Source organism: Lonchura striata, chromosome 29 (assembly GCF_050655825.1).
Source record: "Lonchura striata isolate lonStrDom1 chromosome 29, ASM5065582v1, whole genome shotgun sequence".
NCBI lineage: Eukaryota > Metazoa > Chordata > Aves > Passeriformes > Estrildidae > Lonchura > Lonchura striata.
Genome location: NC_140731.1, coordinates 6,810,504 through 6,819,159, shown reverse-complemented (window position 1 = coordinate 6,819,159; position 8,656 = coordinate 6,810,504).

The following is an 8,656-nucleotide window of genomic DNA, read 5'->3' as shown; positions in this document are numbered from 1 at the left end:
CACGGCGTCACTAGGGTCCCCTTGCTTCCATGAGGCCCAGCAATGTCACAGTGGTGTCCATGAATCCATGAGGACTCACAGTATCCCAATGGTCTCTTGATCTCACATGGTCCCACAGTGTCCCAATGGTCCCTTGGTCTCACAAGGCCCCACAGTGTCCCAATGGTCACTTCTTCTCACATGGCCCCACAGTGTAACAATGGTCCCTTGGTTCCATGGTTCCTGGTCTGGTGCATTCCCCTTTCCCCTTCTCAGGCCACCCTGCCAGCTGAGAAATGCTCACTGGGCCAGGGCCTTGGCCAGCAGCCCCTGGGCTCAGCTCCTCTGGAGCTCATCACAGACACTGTCTGCTCCAGGCTCAACCCTTCATCCCCTGGGGAGATGCCAAAGCCTCCACAGGGAACATTTCCCTTTGCTCAGGGGAATTTCTCACAGGTGCCTTGTAGTGACTCTTTGTGTCTGTGTGCACACAGGAGTGCCTGTGCTCAGGGAAATGTGGCAGAAATGCTGCTCTCTGAGGGCTTTGATTGCCTTGGATAGCTGAGCCAGTCAGGCCTGGAAGTAAGGTTAAGTCATGTCACCCTGATTCTTAAGATTTTCTAAAGCCTTCTGAGTTTCCATTCTGTTGGAGAACCTTCCCACACAATTTCTGTCAACAACATATTGTTTACAATCTTTCATGGGTCTGGACAAACTTGATGTACTAGTGCTTTGTCCAATGTCTTTGGACAGGTGGTCCATTCACTCTCCAATCCAATGTCACCTTTGGGAAAGTATAAAAGTTGGAGTCAGAGAATAAACTTTTCTCTTTACCTTGAAAATAGCAGGTGGCTCGCGTCGTGCTTTCACGTGTCTTATAGCGACAAAGTCACAAGCTGTAAGCAAAGTTAAATGCTGCTAAGAGTTGTTCTTTTGCTAATTTGTGAAGCTTAATAGAAGTTATAAGCGAAGTTGAATATTGTTAAGTGTTATTCCACAGCTCTGTTTAGCTTTTAGGCTGTATTCCTTTTATCCTTGCCCTCACTGTCCTTTCGTCACACACACACACACACACACACACACACACCCACACACACACACACACACACACAAACACACAGAGACACACAGACACCGGGACAGTTCTTGACTCCTTTTTGGTTTGATTGCCTGGATTTTGTTTGGTTTTGTTGTTGCTTTGTTTCCTTGCTGTGCCTGAAGTGTCCAGTCAGGAGCAGAGTGACTCTTGCCAAGGAACTCTGTGGTGCTGTCACTTAATATTAAAGCTGTTTTATGCTACTCCCCTGCTGGGGATTTTTAAAGTGCTCTCAAGCCCTCCTTCATAAGAGGGTGAAGGAGCCCTGGCCAAGCTCTGGCCCTGGGGGCACAGGGATGCTGCTAGGGGGTCCCTGTCTCCCTGTTCCAACTGTGACGGCCCTGAGTCCCTGTCCCCGTGTCAGGCTCTGGGCTTGATCTCCTCGAACATCCTCAGCAGGGGGCTGCAGCGCCAGGGGCAGGGGGACCCAGAGGGACACGGGATGCCACCGGGCACGAGCAGCTTTGGACTTCTCTGGGAGGAACTGTGAGTGGGAGCTGGCTTGAAGTGACCTCCCCAGTAAGGTCACAGAGCCCCTGAGATGTCACACTGCCTCCTGGGATGTCACAGCCCACCCTGAGATCTCACAAATCCCCCTTGTGATGTCACAGAGCCAGTGCTGCTCTAGCACTCTGGGATGTCATACAGTTGCGCTGTGATGGCACAGAAGACTCTGGCATCACAAAGTCAGCCCGTGTCACAATCCTCTAGTGCAAGCGGGAATCATGACAGTTCATTTTCCCCATCTCAGAATTAGCAGAAGTAGATAGGCTTATCATGAGAAACCGAATGTGATGAACATGTTAGAAATGCAAGGCTCCAAGTTATTAATTTTTAATTTAATAAAAGTTATTAAGTGTACCAAATATAAACTTTGAGAAAAATGAAAAAAAGACACTATAAAAAAAAGTCAATGTGGAGCCCGGGATTGCCACCGGGTGAGACACAGGTTTGACAGCTGCAGCAGAGGGTCCTCTATGCTTCACACCGACCGTCCTGTCTGACCCATTTTTATACAATTTTCCTTGCCTGAGCCAGAGTCCCCTTTCTTCCTTTTCAAAGTGCATGTATTCATGTGGAGTTCTTTTCTCTGTGGCAAGTTGAACAATACGTGTCCGGAGAGTGATGAACACCTGTGTTTGCAGTCCCGGAATTCGGATTTGAGATGTACCTCCCTGATGGCTCTGACTATCTCGGTCTCGGATATTTATCGTGTATTTATCGTCCGGGTGTTTCTCGGACAACCTTGATGCATGATCCCTCTCTGGGCTGGCCACTTTCGTTCGCTTGTAAATAAAGTCCTCCCTCTCTCGTCCAGGTGGCTTTGACATGGTGTTGCAATCGCTGTTGCTGGCTTGTGCGATTTAAAAACTTCCTATAAGAGTATAATTTAACAGCACATAACTATAAAAGAGACGACAATTTTATTTGCACAAATTATCCTATAGACATATAACAGTCCTAATGATTCCTTGAGGCCTTGCAGTGTCACAATGTTCTCCATGGTTCCACAGGCCCCACAGTGTCATGTGACTCCTCTGTTCCATGAGTCCTGCAATGTCACAATGGACCTTTGGACCAATGGACCATGGGGCTTTGCAGTGTCACAACGCTCTCCTTTGGCTCCACAGGGTCACAATGGAGCACTGATTACAGGCAGCCTCTCTGTGTTACCCTGGAGCTTTGTTTCCGTGGGGTCTCGCAGTGTCCCAATGGAGCCTTGGCTGGATGGGGCCTCACAGTGTCACAATGATGCCTACATTCCACTGAGGCACACGGCATCACTAGGGTCCCCTTGCTTCCATGAGGCCCAGCAATGTCACAGTGGTGTCCATGAATCCATGAGGACTCACAGTATCCCAAGGGTCTCTTGATCTCACATGGTCCCACAGTGTCCCAATGGTCCCTTGGTCTCACAAGGCCCCACAGTGTCCCAATGGTCACTTCTTCTCACATGGCCCCACAGTGTAACAATGGTCCCTTGGTTCCATGGTTCCTGGTCTGGTGCATTCCCCTCTCCCCTTCTCAGGCCGCCCTGCCAGCTGAGAAATGCTCACTGGGCCAGGGCCTTGGCCAGCAGCCCCTGGGCTCAGCTCCTCTGGAGCTCATCACAGACACTGTCTGCTCCAGGCTCAACCCTTCATCCCCTGGGGAGATGCCAAAGCCTCCACAGGGAACATTTCCCTTTGCTCAGGGGAATTTCTCACAGGTGCCTTGTAGTGACTCTTTGTGTCTGTGTGCACACAGGAGTGCCTGTGCTCAGGGAAATGTGGCAGAAATGCTGCTCTCTGAGGGCTTTGATTGCCTTGGATAGCTGAGCCAGTCAGGCCTGGAAGTAAGGTTAAGTCATGTCACCCTGATTCTTAAGATTTTCTAAAGCCTTCTGAGTTTCCATTCTGTTGGAGAACCTTCCCACACATTTTCTGTCAACAACATATTGTTTACAATCTTTTATGGGGTTGGACAAACTTGATGTACTAGTGCTTTGTCCAATGTCTTTGGACAGGTGGTCCATTCACTCTCCAATCCAATGTCACCTTTGGGAAAGTATAAAAGTTGGAGTCAGAGAATAAACTTTTCTCTTTACCTTGAAAATAGCAGGTGGCTCGCGTCGTGCTTTCACGTGTCTTATAGCGACAAAGTCACAAGCTGTAAGCAAAGTTAAATGCTGCTAAGAGTTGTTCTTTTGCTAATTTGTGAAGCTTAATAGAAGTTCTAAGCGAAGTTGAATATTGTTAAGTGTTATTCCACAGCTCTGTTTAGCTTTTAGGCTGTATTCCTTTTATCCTTGCCCTCACTGTCCTTTCGTCACACACACACACACACCCACACACACACACACACCCACACACACACACACACACACAAACACACAGAGACACACAGACACCGGGACAGTTCTTGACTCCTTTTTGGTTTGATTGCCTGGATTTTGTTTGGTTTTGTTGTTGCTTTGTTTCCTTGGTGTGCCTGAAGTGTCCAGTCAGGAGCAGAGTGACTCTTGCCAAGGAACTCTGTGGTGCTGTCAGTTAATATTAAAGCTGTTTTATGCTACTCCCCTGCTGGGGATTTTTAAAGTGCTCTCAAGCCCTCCTTCATAAGAGGGTGAAGGAGCCCTGGCCAAGCTCTGGCCCTGGGGGCACAGGGATGCTGCTAGGGGGTCCCTGTCTCCCTGTTCCAACTGTGACGGCCCTGAGCCCCTGTCCCCGTGTCAGGCTCTGGGCTTGATCTCCTCGAACATCCTCATCGGGAGGCTGCAGCGCCAGGGGCAGGGGGACCCAGATGGACACGGGATGCCACCGGGCACGAGCAGCTTTGGACTTCTCTGGGAGGAACTGTGAGTGGAAGCTGGCTTGAAGTGACCTCCCCAGTAAGGTCACAGAGCCCCTGAGATGTCACACTGCCTCCTGGGATGTCACAGCCCACCCTGAGATCTCACAAATCCCCCTTGTGATGTCACAGAGCCAGTGCTGCTCTAGCACTCTGGGATGTCATACAGTTGCGCTGTGATGGCACAGAAGACTCTGGCATCACAAAGTCAGCCCGTGTCACAATCCTCTAGTGCAAGCGGGAATCATGACAGTTCATTTTCCCCATCTCAGAATTAGCAGAAGTAGATAGGCTTATCATGAGAAACCGAATGTGATGAACATGTTAGAAATGCAAGGCTCCAAGTTATTAATTTTTAATTTAATAAAAGTTATTAAGTGTACCAAATATAAACTTTGAGAAAAATGAAAAAAAGACACTATAAAAAAAAGTCAATGTGGAGCCCGGGATTGCCACCGGGTGAGACACAGGTTGGACAGCTGCAGCAGAGGGTCCTCTATGCTTCACACCGACCGTCCTGTCTGACCCATTTTTATACGATTATCCTTGCCTGAGCCAGAGTCCCCTTTCTTCCTTTTCAAAGTGCATGTATTCATGTGGAGTTCTTTTCTCTGTGGCAAGTTGAACAATACCTGTCCGGAGAGTGATGAACACCTGTGTTTGCAGTCCCGGAATTCGGATTTGAGATGTACCTCCCTGATGGCTCTGACTATCTCGGTCTCGGATATTTATCGTGTATTTATCGTCCGGGTGTTTCTCGGACAACCTTGATGCATGATCCCTCTCTGGGCTGGCCACTTTCGTTCGCTTGTAAATAAAGTCCTCCCTCTCTCGTCCAGGTGGCTTTGACATGGTGTTGCAATCGCTGTTGCTGGCTTGTGCGATTTAAAAACTTCCTATAAGAGTATAATTTAACAGCACATAACTATAAAAGAGACGACAATTTTATTTGCACCAATTATCCTATAGACATATAACAGTCCTAATGATTCCTTGAGGCCTTGCAGTGTCACAATGTTCTCCATGGTTCCACAGGCCCCACAGTGTCATGTGACTCCTCTGTTCCATGAGTCCTGCAATGTCACAATGGACCTTTGGACCAATGGACCATGGGGCTTTGCAGTGTCACAACGCTCTCCTTTGGCTCCACAGGGTCCCAATGGAGCACTGATTACAGGCAGCCTCTCTGTGTTACCCTGGAGCTTTGTTTCCGTGGGGTCTCGCAGTGTCCCAATGGAGCCTTGGTTGGATGGGGCCTCACAGTGTCACAATGATGCCTACATTCCACTGAGGCACACGGCGTCACTAGGGTCCCCTTGCTTCCATGAGGCCCAGCAATGTCACAGTGGTGTCCATGAATCCATGAGGACTCACAGTGTCCCAATGGTCTCTTGATCTCACATGGTCCCACAGTGTCCCAATGGTCCCTTGGTCTCACAAGGCCCCACAGTGTCCCAATGGTCACTTCTTCTCACATGGCCCCACAGTGTAACAATGATCCCTTGGTTCCATGGTTCCTGGTCTGGTGCATTCCCCTCTCCCCTTCTCAGGCCGCCCTGCCAGCTGAGAAATGCTCACTGGGCCTGGGCCTTGGCCAGCAGCCCCTGGGCTCAGCTCCTCTGGAGCTCATCACAGACACTGTCTGCTCCAGGCTCAACCCTTCATCCCCTGGGGAGATGCCAAAGCCTCCACAGGGAACATTTCCCTTTGCTCAGGGGAATTTCTCACAGGTGCCTTGTAGTGACTCTTTGTGTCTGTGTGCACACAGGAGTGCCTGTGCTCAGGGAAATGTGGCAGAAATGCTGCTCTCTGAGGGCTTTGATTGCCTTGGATAGCTGAGCCAGTCAGGCCTGGAAGTAAGGTTAAGTCATGTCACCCTGATTCTTAAGATTTTCTAAAGCCTTCTGAGTTTCCATTCTGTTGGAGAACCTTCCCACACATTTTCTGTCAACAACATATTGTTTACAATCTTTTATGGGGTTGGACAAACTTGATGTACTAGTGCTTTGTCCAATGTCTTTGGACAGGTGGTCCATTCACTCTCCAATCCAATGTCACCTTTGGGAAAGTATAAAAGTTGGAGTCAGAGAATAAACTTTTCTCTTTACCTTGAAAATAGCAGGTGGCTCGCGTCGTGCTTTCACGTGTCTTATAGCGACAAAGTCACAAGCTGTAAGCAAAGTTAAATGCTGCTAAGAGTTGTTCTTTTGCTAATTTGTGAAGCTTAATAGAAGTTCTAAGCGAAGTTGAATATTGTTAAGTGTTATTCCACAGCTCTGTTTAGCTTTTAGGCTGTATTCCTTTTATCCTTGCCCTCACTGTCCTTTCGTCACACACACACACACACCCACACACACACACACACCCACACACACACACACACACACAAACACACAGAGACACACAGACACCGGGACAGTTCTTGACTCCTTTTTGTTTTGATTGCCTGGATTTTGTTTGGTTTTGTTGTTGCTTTGTTTCCTTGGTGTGCCTGAAGTGTCCAGTCAGGAGCAGAGTGACTCTTGCCAAGGAACTCTGTGGTGCTGTCAGTTAATATTAAAGCTGTTTTATGCTACTCCCCTGCTGGGGATTTTTAAAGTGCTCTCAAGCCCTCCTTCATAAGAGGGTGAAGGAGCCCTGGCCAAGCTCTGGCCCTGGGGGCACAGGGATGCTGCTAGGGGGTCCCTGTCTCCCTGTTCCAACTGTGACGGCCCTGAGTCCCTGTCCCCGTGTCAGGCTCTGGGCTTGATCTCCTCGAACATCCTCAGCAGGGGGCTGCAGCGCCAGGGGCAGGGGGACCCAGAGGGACACGGGATGCCACCGGGCACGAGCAGCTTTGGACTTCTCTGGGAGGAACTGTGAGTGGGAGCTGGCTTGAAGTGACCTCCCCAGTAAGGTCACAGAGCCCCTGAGATGTCACACTGCCTCCTGGGATGTCACAGCCCACCCTGAGATCTCACAAATCCCCCTTGTGATGTCACAGAGCCAGTGCTGCTCTAGCACTCTGGGATGTCATACAGTTGCGCTGTGATGGCACAGAAGACTCTGGCATCACAAAGTCAGCCCGTGTCACAATCCTCTAGTGCAAGCGGGAATCATGACAGTTCATTTTCCCCATCTCAGAATTAGCAGAAGTAGATAGGCTTATCATGAGAAACCGAATGTGATGAACATGTTAGAAATGCAAGGCTCCAAGTTATTAATTTTTAATTTAATAAAAGTTATTAAGTGTACCAAATATAAACTTTGAGAAAAATGAAAAAAAGACACTATAAAAAAAAGTCAATGTGGAGCCCGGGATTGCCACCGGGTGAGACACAGGTTTGACAGCTGCAGCAGAGGGTCCTCTATGCTTCACACCGACCGTCCTGTCTGACCCATTTTTATACAATTTTCCTTGCCTGAGCCAGAGTCCCCTTTCTTCCTTTTCAAAGTGCATGTATTCATGTGGAGTTCTTTTCTCTGTGGCAAGTTGAACAATACGTGTCCGGAGAGTGATGAACACCTGTGTTTGCAGTCCCGGAATTCGGATTTGAGATGTACCTCCCTGATGGCTCTGACTATCTCGGTCTCGGATATTTATCGTGTATTTATCGTCCGGGTGTTTCTCGGACAACCTTGATGCATGATCCCTCTCTGGGCTGGCCACTTTCGTTCGCTTGTAAATAAAGTCCTCCCTCTCTCGTCCAGGTGGCTTTGACATGGTGTTGCAATCGCTGTTGCTGGCTTGTGCGATTTAAAAACTTCCTATAAGAGTATAATTTAACAGCACATAACTATAAAAGAGACGACAATTTTATTTGCACAAATTATCCTATAGACATATAACAGTCCTAATGATTCCTTGAGGCCTTGCAGTGTCACAATGTTCTCCATGGTTCCACAGGCCCCACAGTGTCATGTGACTCCTCTGTTCCATGAGTCCTGCAATGTCACAATGGACCTTTGGACCAATGGACCATGGGGCTTTGCAGTGTCACAACGCTCTCCTTTGGCTCCACAGGGTCACAATGGAGCACTGATTACAGGCAGCCTCTCTGTGTTACCCTGGAGCTTTGTTTCCGTGGGGTCTCGCAGTGTCCCAATGGAGCCTTGGCTGGATGGGGCCTCACAGTGTCACAATGATGCCTACATTCCACTGAGGCACACGGCATCACTAGGGTCCCCTTGCTTCCATGAGGCCCAGCAATGTCACAGTGGTGTCCATGAATCCATGAGGACTCACAGTATCCCAAGGGTCTCTTGATCTCA